The sequence below is a fragment of the Cyprinodon tularosa genome, unplaced genomic scaffold, assembly GCF_016077235.1.
Source record: "Cyprinodon tularosa strain WSP-4 unplaced genomic scaffold, ASM1607723v1 ctg61, whole genome shotgun sequence".
NCBI classification, from domain to species: Eukaryota; Metazoa; Chordata; class Actinopteri; order Cyprinodontiformes; family Cyprinodontidae; genus Cyprinodon; species Cyprinodon tularosa.
The window spans coordinates 645,390-656,983 of NW_024039352.1; the positions used below are offsets into that span (position 1 = coordinate 645,390).

Genomic DNA, 11,594 nt, shown 5'->3' on the forward strand with positions numbered 1-11,594 from the left:
TTGAGATGTCCTTGGATGTGTAATTATAAAAAAAAGACAAAGAATAAGAAAATCCATCTAACTGCAAACCGATTGCTTTAAAATTTAAACTTGATACACCAAAGCCACCAAAACATAACTATTTTAGAGCAACTTCAGTGATTTTACCAAATGTTCCATCGAAAAAATGAATCTGATAGCAGCACTAAAAGAGTAAAGATGAACATAAGCCACTGAGCATCGAAGGACCAAACACATCATCTTGCTCTCCCTAATCTCCTGCTGCCTATGGCTATTACATAGTTTACCTTTTCTGACCCATTTTCTCCTAAGAAATGTTGCTTTATTTCCTTCATAATACTTATAAAAGGAGTCGATATAAAGTTCTTTTTGCTGATCCATTTAGGAACATCTGAGGAAAATCACCTGCAGTGAAGGGGTCAATTAGGCTCCTGTTGACAGTTGAAAAGAGTTGAAAACAGAGCGACAATGCACACGTTAAAGCACACGTATTCAAGCAAACAAACACACATGTGGCTGTTCTCCAACTGTCAGAGAGCCCAAACATGCAGCCATGCGTGAAACCGCCACGCTCTGTCCAACACTCGTCTTTAGAGTATTGCCATTATGGCCAGTGTCTCTGTTTTGTCGGGCTCTGTTTGCTCTTAAGAACTCTCTGCTTTACTGTATTGAGAGTCACATAGCAGTTTTCACCAATCAGTCTGAAAATCTACAGCAGTGATTGCTGCTCTGCAGTCAGGACAATGGGCTCTGAATGAACATACGCCGGCTCAGGTCTCGTCTTGTCAGACTGACTGTTATGAGTTTTAAAGGTTTTGAATATAATAGAATCTGTGTCTATAAACTAGTCTGAAATATATAAAGAGGAACACTTTTTCCCAAGTCCTATTTCTAATATGAGAAGAAAGAATGGAAGTTGGTGAGACAACATGACAAACGGTATTCAGTCCACAGACTACTTTTAACTAAAGTGGAGAGATGGTTTAGACACCTGGAGTTTTTTCTTTATTCTAGATTAAAATAGACTAAACAGAATTTTAATGGAAAGAGGAGGTGTTAGAAAAGTTACGGAATGAGGTCTAAACACACATCCGAGATCTTAAGAACAAAGGGAAGTCTAGCAGAGGGTCAGATAACGTAGTCAAAGTAGCTGAGCGTACAATGCAAAACAAACACTGAATCAACCACAGCGCCAAATATCGGCCTGGTATTAGTCCTGACTCGATGGTTTATGCTTGAATGGAGGCTTTGATCTGATGTTGGACTCTTCTGTTCAAAACAAACACTCATGCAAAGCTATCCCACCTGGGGGTGGCAACCAATCAGGTGTTTAGCCATACTGAAATTATTTTAGCCATAAAGCAATAATAGCACTGTCGAATAAAAGACTCTGAGACGTTAAAACATTTTATGAAAACATTTTATCGAAAATGTTTTCCCTTGTTCAAAAAACAAATGGTACGATAAACTCTCCACATTAAACGCAAACATGAAACTATTAAAGTTCATAAAAGCATTTAAAACTTCAACAGTTTGGAACCATGAAATTAATAAATATGATTCATTTTACCTTAAAACAAATAAAGTTATTATAATTTCATAAGAAAGTCAAAGTCCTCTGTATGTTGATGAAATCAAAATATTACTTTTAACCCAAATATTACCTTAATTTAAAATATAATAAATGATTTTTCAGCTCAATATGCAGGAATTTATGTGACTCAGATTATTGCAGTATGGCAGTCTGAGCTCCCCTTAAAAAGCTAACTAGACTAAAAGTTACTGTAAGGCAACAAAACAGATGTGAAAAATACCGGATCAGACATATCTTTGGTTCTCTGATGAAGGATATAATCCAGAGGGGTGAATACGGCTTTATATTTATGACTTCTTACTCTGCTGTTCCAAAGTGGTCTGCTATGAGAGTCCAAGACACTGAGGGAGTCCGGTTCATTTCCCAACAGTGCAATCTGGAAGCTAATTTTTGTCTTGTTTGATTTTCTTGATCATCAAACAAATTGTATAAAATGTGGTTTATTGGGTACCTGTGAACTCAGCACTCACGTTAAGCCAAAACAAGTTTCCACTCAGACTCCACGTAGGTTGGCTTAAAATGCAACGTTATCAACCTCAATCCAGCTACCAGGTATTCAGGTATTCCCTTTGTCCTTTTTACAAAACAGAAACACAATGCAACTTTTAAGATGTCTTCTTAAAATCATTTGCTTCATTTCTAAGATCATTTTGCATGACACAGGATCCAATCACACCAATATTGTTATTAAATTCTACCCTTTTCCTATTGGAAACTGTGCCTGTGCAACCAGAAATGTTTCTATTCTTAAATTATCAAACTGTATTAAACTACATTGCATGAAATAATAATGATGCTACATGTTTATCTGAATATGCACTAGATCCAAAACAAAAAAATGGCAACACCTGGCTACATTCCAACATTTCCAATTTGTTTGCATTGGGTGCTTGTGGACCAGTAGTCTCGAAGGATCAATACAATTGCTGACAAAGCCTCACTTTATCTTGGTCTGTTATGACTTTCTGTACTAGAAGCCATTATAATGGAAAAGGCTCTGTTTTCCTTTTCTATCACGGCTTCTCTTACCTCTATTGTTTTTTTTTCTACCAAACTTGACATAATGGCTGAAAAACCTGATGGCTGTGAGAAAAAGTGAAAATCTTTCAGATTCTTTTGCATATAGTGGTTCTTAGTTTCACCAAGCATCTTCTTTTGAATGTTAATGTTAATATGAAAAATATTGCCAACTCCTGGTATGTATTACATCCCTTTTGACTGTAGTCCTTAAGTCTTTAGACAAAGACATTTTCCCCTCGAATACATTTAAAAACAGCTGGAGGGCCTGATTTCAAGCCAGACACACCACAATCTGGTATGAGAAAAGTAAAAAGACACACTTTAGATTGTCAAATGTATGTGATGGCGACACAGATCAGCAATGGGATGCAGATAACCACATAAATGAAATCATTCTCTTCAAAACATACATCAGGTCCTTCTTTTCTTATCCACAGTAACCCCATCAACTCCCTTACACGTATAGGCTTAGCATCTACTGCTCGGGCCGATCCCGCAGGCTCACCGTTGGCACAGTAACGAGCACTATCCTGGCTAACATCTGCTGCACGACCCGGGGCCACTCAGAATGGGCTTTAATCCCCACACAGCCCGTGTTGTGGGGAGGGAAACATTCTTTTCCTTTAAGACCGTGCAGATAAACAGACGAGCGGCGCTGCTGGTGAACCTGCAGACGACCGGCCTCTTGGAAGGACCAGGAATGTTGTCGGTTACGAGGTCCCCTCCCCAGCGCTTGTGCCACAGGCCATTATGGTGGGGCAGAGGGGTGTGACCGCCAGCTTCAGCAGAGAGTTGCCATCGCTGACCCAGTTGGATGGATTTGGGTTTTGGAAGTTATTGAACAGTGATGAGAGTGGGTGGTTTGGTGGGAGGGAGGAAAATTTGTCAGCCAGCGTTATTATGCAAAAACAACAGTTGACATTGATAAAAAAAAAAAACAAATAGGCAACATTCCACTCTGTATAAGTTTGCTGCCACATCATTTGGCTCCAGATTCAGGAGGCTGTTGCTGCTGCATTTTTGGTCACCCTTCAGTGAGTTTGGAGAGTGTTGGTTGCTGTCAACAGTGGAGCAGAGAGAGACAGAGAGAGATGGAGAGAGAGAGAGAGAGAGCTCAGTTGGGACAGAGGCAGAATATCAACATGTGACGGTTTGGTGCCCCCTCATGGTCAAAGTGAGTAAAGTCGTTCCTTCAAAACTGCTGGACGACTCTGATCAAGAATCATTCAAAGTCAAAACATGACAAGTCAACAACTCTTCTCCCCTCTGAGGCCAACCAGGCCATGATCCTTCCTCATATTGCTGTTGCCGATAGCGATCTTCTTCGGCAGGGACTCACAGAAGAAATGAAGACGCCGCCCCGTCAATCAGTCCATCATCTGCTATGAAATATGTATTTGTCTTAATATGGAGTTTGATTCCATCAAAGCCATTTCACGGACCATTTCCCTATGCAAACACCTCTGGGGGAGGGAGGGGGGACGGAGTGAGAGTTGCATGGTGTAGTAAAGACAGCCTGCGGTGAGGAAGAGACACGCCTCAGATTTCTCAGTGTGTAAGTGTGTGTGCGTCCATGAGATTTAATTGAATAGTTCTGCTTCAGTGCCAAGAAGTTAGTTTGCAGAGGTCTGTGTTCTTTCTGATTGAGTGGTATTTGTTTTTTTCCCTCTCACAGCTTGCCAGCACTTGGCTAGAAACAAAGTTCTTCCCTGGTTTCAATCACAGACATTGCGGGCACATCCAGGAAGACATCTCATATCTCTCAAGGCCATGCCCTAATACAAACCCATACAGCAAACAGCTCCAACCGACCTCTAGGTTCCTCAGCGAGGAACCATCCCCTTATATTGCAACCTGAACAAGACACACAGTGAAATATTTCCCTTAAACTGTTTCACATCTTGTTACATTCTCTGGAAAACAGCTCCAGATCGGCCAGATTGGACAGAGAGGACGTCTAAGCAGCAATTATCAAGTCTTGCCTCACATTCTCAGTTTGCTCTTAGTGTGGGCTTTGACTAGGCCATACTATCAAAAACAATGCTTTGTTTACATATAAAACCATTGTAGGACCATTCTAGAAGATGAACCTGTGGCCCAGTTTGAAGTAATTAGCAGCAACTTGCAGGTTTTCATCTATGAATTGTCCTGTATTTAGCTTTACCCATTTCGCCTCTAAAGCTTGATGTAAACTTGACACGCACGGCGTCCAAATTGCGTCGTCATTGGTGCTCACCATCCTCTCTATGTGTGTTCAAATGGACATAATCTTTGGACTGCGCCCGTAGGAAAATTTTGAACTATCCAGACAGCTCAACGCAGAACAACATGGCGATTGATAAACAGCTCCTACTCATGAGGGTTTGTAAATGCAAGCATCTGAAGACATCCTGTGATTTAGCTCCTAAATATGAATATCAACGAGCTGTTGGAAAGAAATGACTGTGGCTCTTGGAATGAAATAATAAAAAGGCTTCGTTGTGAGTTTGCAGTTGGTGCTGAACACGCCCCCCTGGAACCGTCCAGAATGGGGGAAATGCTGCACAGAGTATAAAAGCAGCAGACGTTGTGCCAACCCTAATTCTGACCGACTTTCCTGTTCCTGCAGAAGACAAACCAACCCCCAAAGCATGATGCTCCCACCACCATGTGTCGCTGTTGGGATGGTGTGCTCGTGTTTTTATCTTTAGTTGTCCTGCAGAAATATTGCTTTTTTTGCAGGGGTTCCAAAAGTTGGTAATTTCAGGAGGGTGTGGTAGAAATTAACTGAATAATTTACTTTACTTTATTCTTCCACATGTTTTCTGTTTACCCTGCATGGTAGAGTCAAAACTAGACTTCTTGGGGTTTTCTTCTGGTCACTGTGCCATAAAATCCTGTCCACAGACTCTATGAACCTCCTCCGTAATTACCACATCTGCTTCTCTAAGGCAAAAGGTAATTTCTTGTTAGGTTTGCAGTTTATTATTTTATCCTAGATAAGTACGAATCTATCAATGTTTTCAACTTCTCTAAAACTTCCTGTCTGAGGTGTTGCTGTCTTCAAATGGTTTGTTTAATACTGTTCTCTCAGGCTCTCAGAGAACAGCTGATCGGTTGTTCAATCTAAGGACTGGTTGAAGTGATTTTTACTTTGTAAAAAAACACCCAAATAAGCAAACAAACAGGGCAGGACACAGATGAATGCCATATTTTTCAGATCTGCATTTGTGATGGATTTTAAAAGCAATGTATAATTTTCTTTACATTTGAGCTGTGCACTCCTTTTGTCGCTATATGAAAGCCTGACAAAAAGGCAGAAAAAGTGGTGTGAAAACACATGCACCAAAGTTTTTGTCTTTTTTTTCCCTGCATGACCTCATGCCTATCTATTCCTTTCAAGATTCCTATTCGTATCGACCAAACCAATCATATTTTTCCAAAAACAAAGCTTCCAGGTGTTTAAAATCATTTGCTTTTCCAAAGTTATCAAATTTCAGGATAAGGCTTTGAACCAACAAGTGTCTACTTTTAATCCCTTTCTCAAAGACGGAGCCTCTGCTGTGGCAACAAGTGCACACAAAAAAACAACACCCTTTTCCAAACAATGTGATTACAACTGCTTAAAACTGGTCGCATAGTGACTCCTAGTGAAAGAAGATCTTTACTGCAAGTGTTTATAAATACAAGGACAGGTTCATGTAGGCTTATGGTCATACTGGGTGTGACAAAGATAACATTAGAGAAAAATAAAAAGTAAAAAGAAATAATCTGTTCCATCTGATCTAAAGCTACATCAGCTCATCTAAGGGAGGGACACGATGCTTGAGTCCACAAAGTAAATAAAGTGGAATGAGAAGAATAGAGAGGCTGAACTGGATGAGAGATAACAGTGGGGGTAATGTAATTATCTGCTGGGCTTGCGTCTTTTTTTGCGTGTGCTTTCGTGTTTGAATGGAACCCACAATCTCATTGTGTGCGCTGAGAATCTGTAAGGGGCTATTTGGTCTAGTGAAGGCAGATAAGAGGAGGTGATACCAGGGGGAGGCCGGTGGACGCGCTGCCTATCTACCTCCCAGCGCTGACGGAACGGGGTCACTCAGGTGCACTCTGTGGGGACGGGCGGAGGGGTCGAACAGGAGGAGATAAAGTGGAAGAGAGGAGATAGAGCTGAAAGTGATGAACAAGGAAAGGAGGAGATGGAGTGGATGAGAGACATACTGTAAGAACCCTCCTAAGAACATTTGCAGCTCAAAGCAGGAGTGAGAAAGCAGTGTGTGCATTTTTCATTGCTGCACTTTAGACATGTGTGAACTCTTACCTCTCTTTACCTGTGCTCTACAAAAAAATATATATAAAAAATAAACCCACCCACAAAGCGATTGTTTTCACGCTCACACGCCCTGACTAACACAGAGGATCAAGCCAGGGAGCAAACTGGCACCAGATATTATCGAGCGCCCGCTGCTGTTTCTTGTTTCATTCCCATTCCCTGTTCTTCACAGAGACAAGGTGTTCCTAATCCCCTCATGTCCCCCAGACTGAGGGAACAACAAACACTGCAGTCTGAAGGGTCAAATCACGTTCACAGCAACCACTGATTGGTTCAAAAGTCCGCGTCAGAAAAAAAAACAAAAACAACAAACGCTGATTTTATGGAATATTTAATCTGCATGAAAAAGGTATCTATTATATAAATATACATAGTGAGGAAAATAAGTATTTGTACACCCTGCTATTTTGCAAGTTCTCCCACTTCGAAATCATGGAGGGGTATGAAATTGTTATTGCAGGTGTATCTCCTCTGTGAGGGACAAATCTAAAAAAAATAAAAAATCCAGAAATCACAATATAGGATGTTTTAACAATTGATTTAATAATAATTGAACTTTATTGATCTCAGATTGGAGAAATTTACCTCTGCATTTCACCCATCCCCTTGGGGTGCAGTGGGCTGCCATTGTGCGGCGCCCGGGGAGCAGTGTGGGGTTAATGGTCTTGCTCAGGGACCCAGAGTGGCAGTCTGTGGGAGTGGGACTTGAACTCAGCACCTCTGGAACCCAAGCACAATGCCCTAACCACTGAGTCACCACTCCCCCCTTTTTGTATGATACAGATGCAAATAAGTTATTGAACACCCGTCTATCAGCTAGAATTCTGACCCTCAAAGACCTGTCTGCCTTCAAATATCCACGTCCACTTATTATCCTAAATTAGATGCACCTGTTTGAGGTCGTTAGCCTCATAAAGACACCTGTCCACCCCATGCAATCAGTAGGAATCCAACTGAGACCAAAGAGCTGTCCAAAGACTTGGTGAAAAAATGGAAGAAGCTAAACATGAATGTCAATTTCCCTCGGACTGGGACTCGATGCAAGATCTCACCTGGTGGGGTCTCAATGATCCTAAGAAAGGTGAGAAATCAGCCCAGAACTACATGGGAGGAGCTGATCAATGACCTGAAAAGAGCTGTGACCACCGTTTCCAAGGTTACTGTTGGTAATACACTAAGACATCATGGTTAGAAATCATGCATGGCATGGAAGGTTCCCCTGCTTAAACCAGCACACGTCAAGGCCCGTCTAAAGTTTGCCAATGACTGTTTAGATGATCCAGAAGAGTCATGGCAGAAAGTCATGTGGTCAGATGAGAGCAAAATAGAACTTTTTGGTCATAATTCCACTAACTGTGTATGGAGGAAGAGGAATGCTGAGTACCATCACAAAAACACCATCCCTACTGTGAAGCATAAGGATGGAAGCATCATGCTTTGGGGGTGTTTTTCTGCTAATGGGTCAGGGCGACTGCACTGCATTAAGGAAAGGATGACCAAGTATTGAGAGATTTCGGGGGACCAACATCCTTCCCTCAGTTAGAGCATTGAAGATTGGTTGAGGCTGGTTCTTCCAACATGACAATGACCCGAAGCACACAGCCAGGATAACCAAGGAGTGGATCTGGAAGAAGAATATCAAAGTTCTGGCGTGGCCTAGCCAGTCACCCAGACCTAAACCCAATAGAGATTCTTGGGAGGGAGTTCAAACTCTGCGTTTCTAAGCAACAGCACAGAGACCTGACTTATCTAGAGAAGATCTGTGTTGAGGAGTGGGCCAAAATCCCTCCTGCAGTGTGTGCAAACCTGGAGAAAAACTACAGGAAACATTTGACCTACAAATGCTACTCTACCAAATATTAAATTTTTTTTTCTCAGCTGTTCAAATACTGTAAGTATTTGAACAGCTGATTCATACAAATAAATACTTTAAAATGATTTAAAAAAATCTTATATTGTGATTTCTGTTTTTATTTTTATTATTATTATATATCTCACAGTGGACATGAACCAACAACGACAATTTTAGACCCCTCCATGTTTTCTAAGTGGGAGGACTTGCAAAATAGCAGGGTGTTGAAATACCTATTTTTCTCCCTGTATATTGCGATTCTAAGTAGGAATAGTGTAAATGTGAGTAGCTAAAATGCCTTAGTTCTATCTATAATACTAATATGACTAGTCCGCTTTATGTAGCCCCATTATGTTGTTGACAGTCAAAATGTGTTTGTAGGTATATAATACTGCATTTTGGATAGACATTAAATTTCAGTTATCAGGAAATCCAATTTAACTTTTTATATAATTTGTAGTTGATCTCTGTAATGACATTTCTACTGGTATAAATGTATTTATGATGTCAATAATTTGATATCTAGATGTCTAGAATGCTTTATTGATTTTTGATATCTGAACTGGTGATTATGACTAGTATTAACTGGATTATGAAGATCTGAAATTAGAGTTTATCCTCATCAGAATTCAGTTTTAGATATCCAGAATCAGAAGAATATTATCTTAGATATCTGGAAGTAAAAGCTCAATACGATAAATGGAAAACCTGATGTCCTCTGTTCTAGTAAGAACCACATTTAAGATATATTCCTGTCTAATTTAGATAGAAATAATGTTATTAAAGCTGTCTGAAATTTTCCTTTTGAAAAGGAAGAAAATGGCCAGCCACAGTGACTACGGGGTCATATTGAATGCAAGTTTTCAACCACGAATCCCTTCTTAATAACCGATCATACTTATTACCACAACTCAACCACAATCACTGGTGTCAAAAATACACATATTTGTTATTTAAGTAGAAGTATAGATACTGCAGTTTTAAAACACTCTGGTAAAAGTTGAAGTATCAACTTGACCTCTTTAATATACTAAAAGTGAAAAAGTATGTACTCCAAAAACTACTTAAAGTATAAAAGTATAAAGTAACCTTTACTAAAAACCTCTTGTTGGTCTCTGTCTCCATCTCCCGATACGCTCTTACCTGTGTCCGACCTTTTAGACATTTCCACGTCTTTTACTGAATCCTACATTGTAGCATGGCATAGACAATTCATGTTTGCAGTTTGAAGAACACCTGCTTGCTTCTGATGATTTCCTTTAGCTAACCAATGAGTGTTTGCGTTATATGACTCATCCAATCACACTAGTTTTCAATAGATGTGGATGGCGGCAATGATCTGCATTGGATGGCGCACATGACATGAAATAAATATTTATAAACATTAAACCGAAGCCAAGAGTAACCAGTAACGTTTGTTTTAAAAATAAAGGAATAGAAAGTAAAGATACCTGTGTGAAAATGTAATGAGTAGCAGTCAGAAGTAGGAAGAAAAATAAGTAATGTCGAAAGTATAGATACCTAAAAAGTGTACTTAAGTACAGTAATGAAGTATTTGTACTTCGTTACTTGACACCTCTGAAAACAGGATAATAAAACTTTGTGATTTTTAATATGAATAAGATGACTATGTACTGAGAACAACTAGGACTTAGAAAAAAAAAGCAAAAAGATTGAAATTAGTAAGTAAATGTTCTTGTGATATCCCAAATATGAATTATACAAATAACTGACTAATGACTATGTGCGGTACACTTTCTTTGGGGTCTCACACAGAATTCCCATTTCCCATTTGTTAATAACGAAAACATATAAATAACAATATAAATCTTATTATGAATTTTGCTTCCCTAAAGTAAAATAGAACAGATAGGTTTTTTCAGTTTGATTACATCACACACCATATTTGATGAATAAACAAAGCAGGAAGTTGGTAAATTAGACAATAGAAAACATGAGGAGACATTTTTAACCAGGAAATGCTGCCAGTGAAATGCTGGTAAGTTGTGCATTAAGTGTATCCATAATAGCTCCCATATCTGATCATATTATCTTTAGGGACAATGTTTTAGCTTTGTTTTAATTCTCTAAACATTTTGTAATGCACCTAAAACATATAACATTATATTTGCAAGTCATTTTAGGAATCCCAGAAAATGGTTTTGCATAGATTTATATTTTTTCTATTGATTTTTAGAATACTGTTTTGACTAATACAAAACTATTTTAAAATATTTTGATTAAAAGTTAATATATCTAAGTTTTATTATATGTTCCAATGGGATTTCATGTCACTAATGAAGAATAATCCCAAATTATGGTATGTTTATTATTATCATTCTCAAATTATAAGTCAGTTTTAACAGCAATAACACACACATGCATAGAAAAGGACAGACCTTACCTTTGCTATATCCTTTGTATTCTTTAGTTAGCACATACTTCTCATCTTCACGGGTTGCAAGTTTGCTGAGGATCGGAGCGACACTTATTCTCACTTTACAGCCGGCCAGCTAATGCTAGAGCTGTTACGGCTTTATCTTAAGCGGGTAATGTATTTTTAAGTCAATGTTGTTCTTATTGCAGCTCCCCGAGTCGTTTTTCCAGTGTATCTTTCTGTCAAGCGGCTAAGTTTTCCAGCTAGCTGCTGCAAACGCTACACGTCGCTTAGCAACCACAAGCTACTCTTATGAGGCTAACCAGCTAATTCATTTATAATTCAAATAATAGCAGTTGTTTGACTCAGTACACGGGATTTATGTAGTGACTCAAATAGATTAACACATGACAATATTTTCATTAATATCCAATGAAGC

The 11,594-nt window shown here is 39.2% G+C and overlaps 1 protein-coding gene across 2 annotated transcripts in view; it reads right to left on the reverse strand.

Annotated features, from left to right (window-relative positions):
- Positions 1 to 11,579, reverse strand: part of LOC119798097 (WD repeat containing planar cell polarity effector) — a 124,692-nt gene extending 113,113 nt beyond the window's left edge. The window contains exon 1 of one of the 2 annotated variants that reach the window (XM_038307442.1): positions 11,183 to 11,579. The gene's annotated coding sequence lies outside the window, so the exon portion shown is untranslated. The remainder of the gene's footprint in view (positions 1 to 11,182) is intronic. The other variant, XM_038307441.1, reaches the window with a different exon arrangement.
- Positions 11,580 to 11,594: the final 15 nt, after the last annotated feature.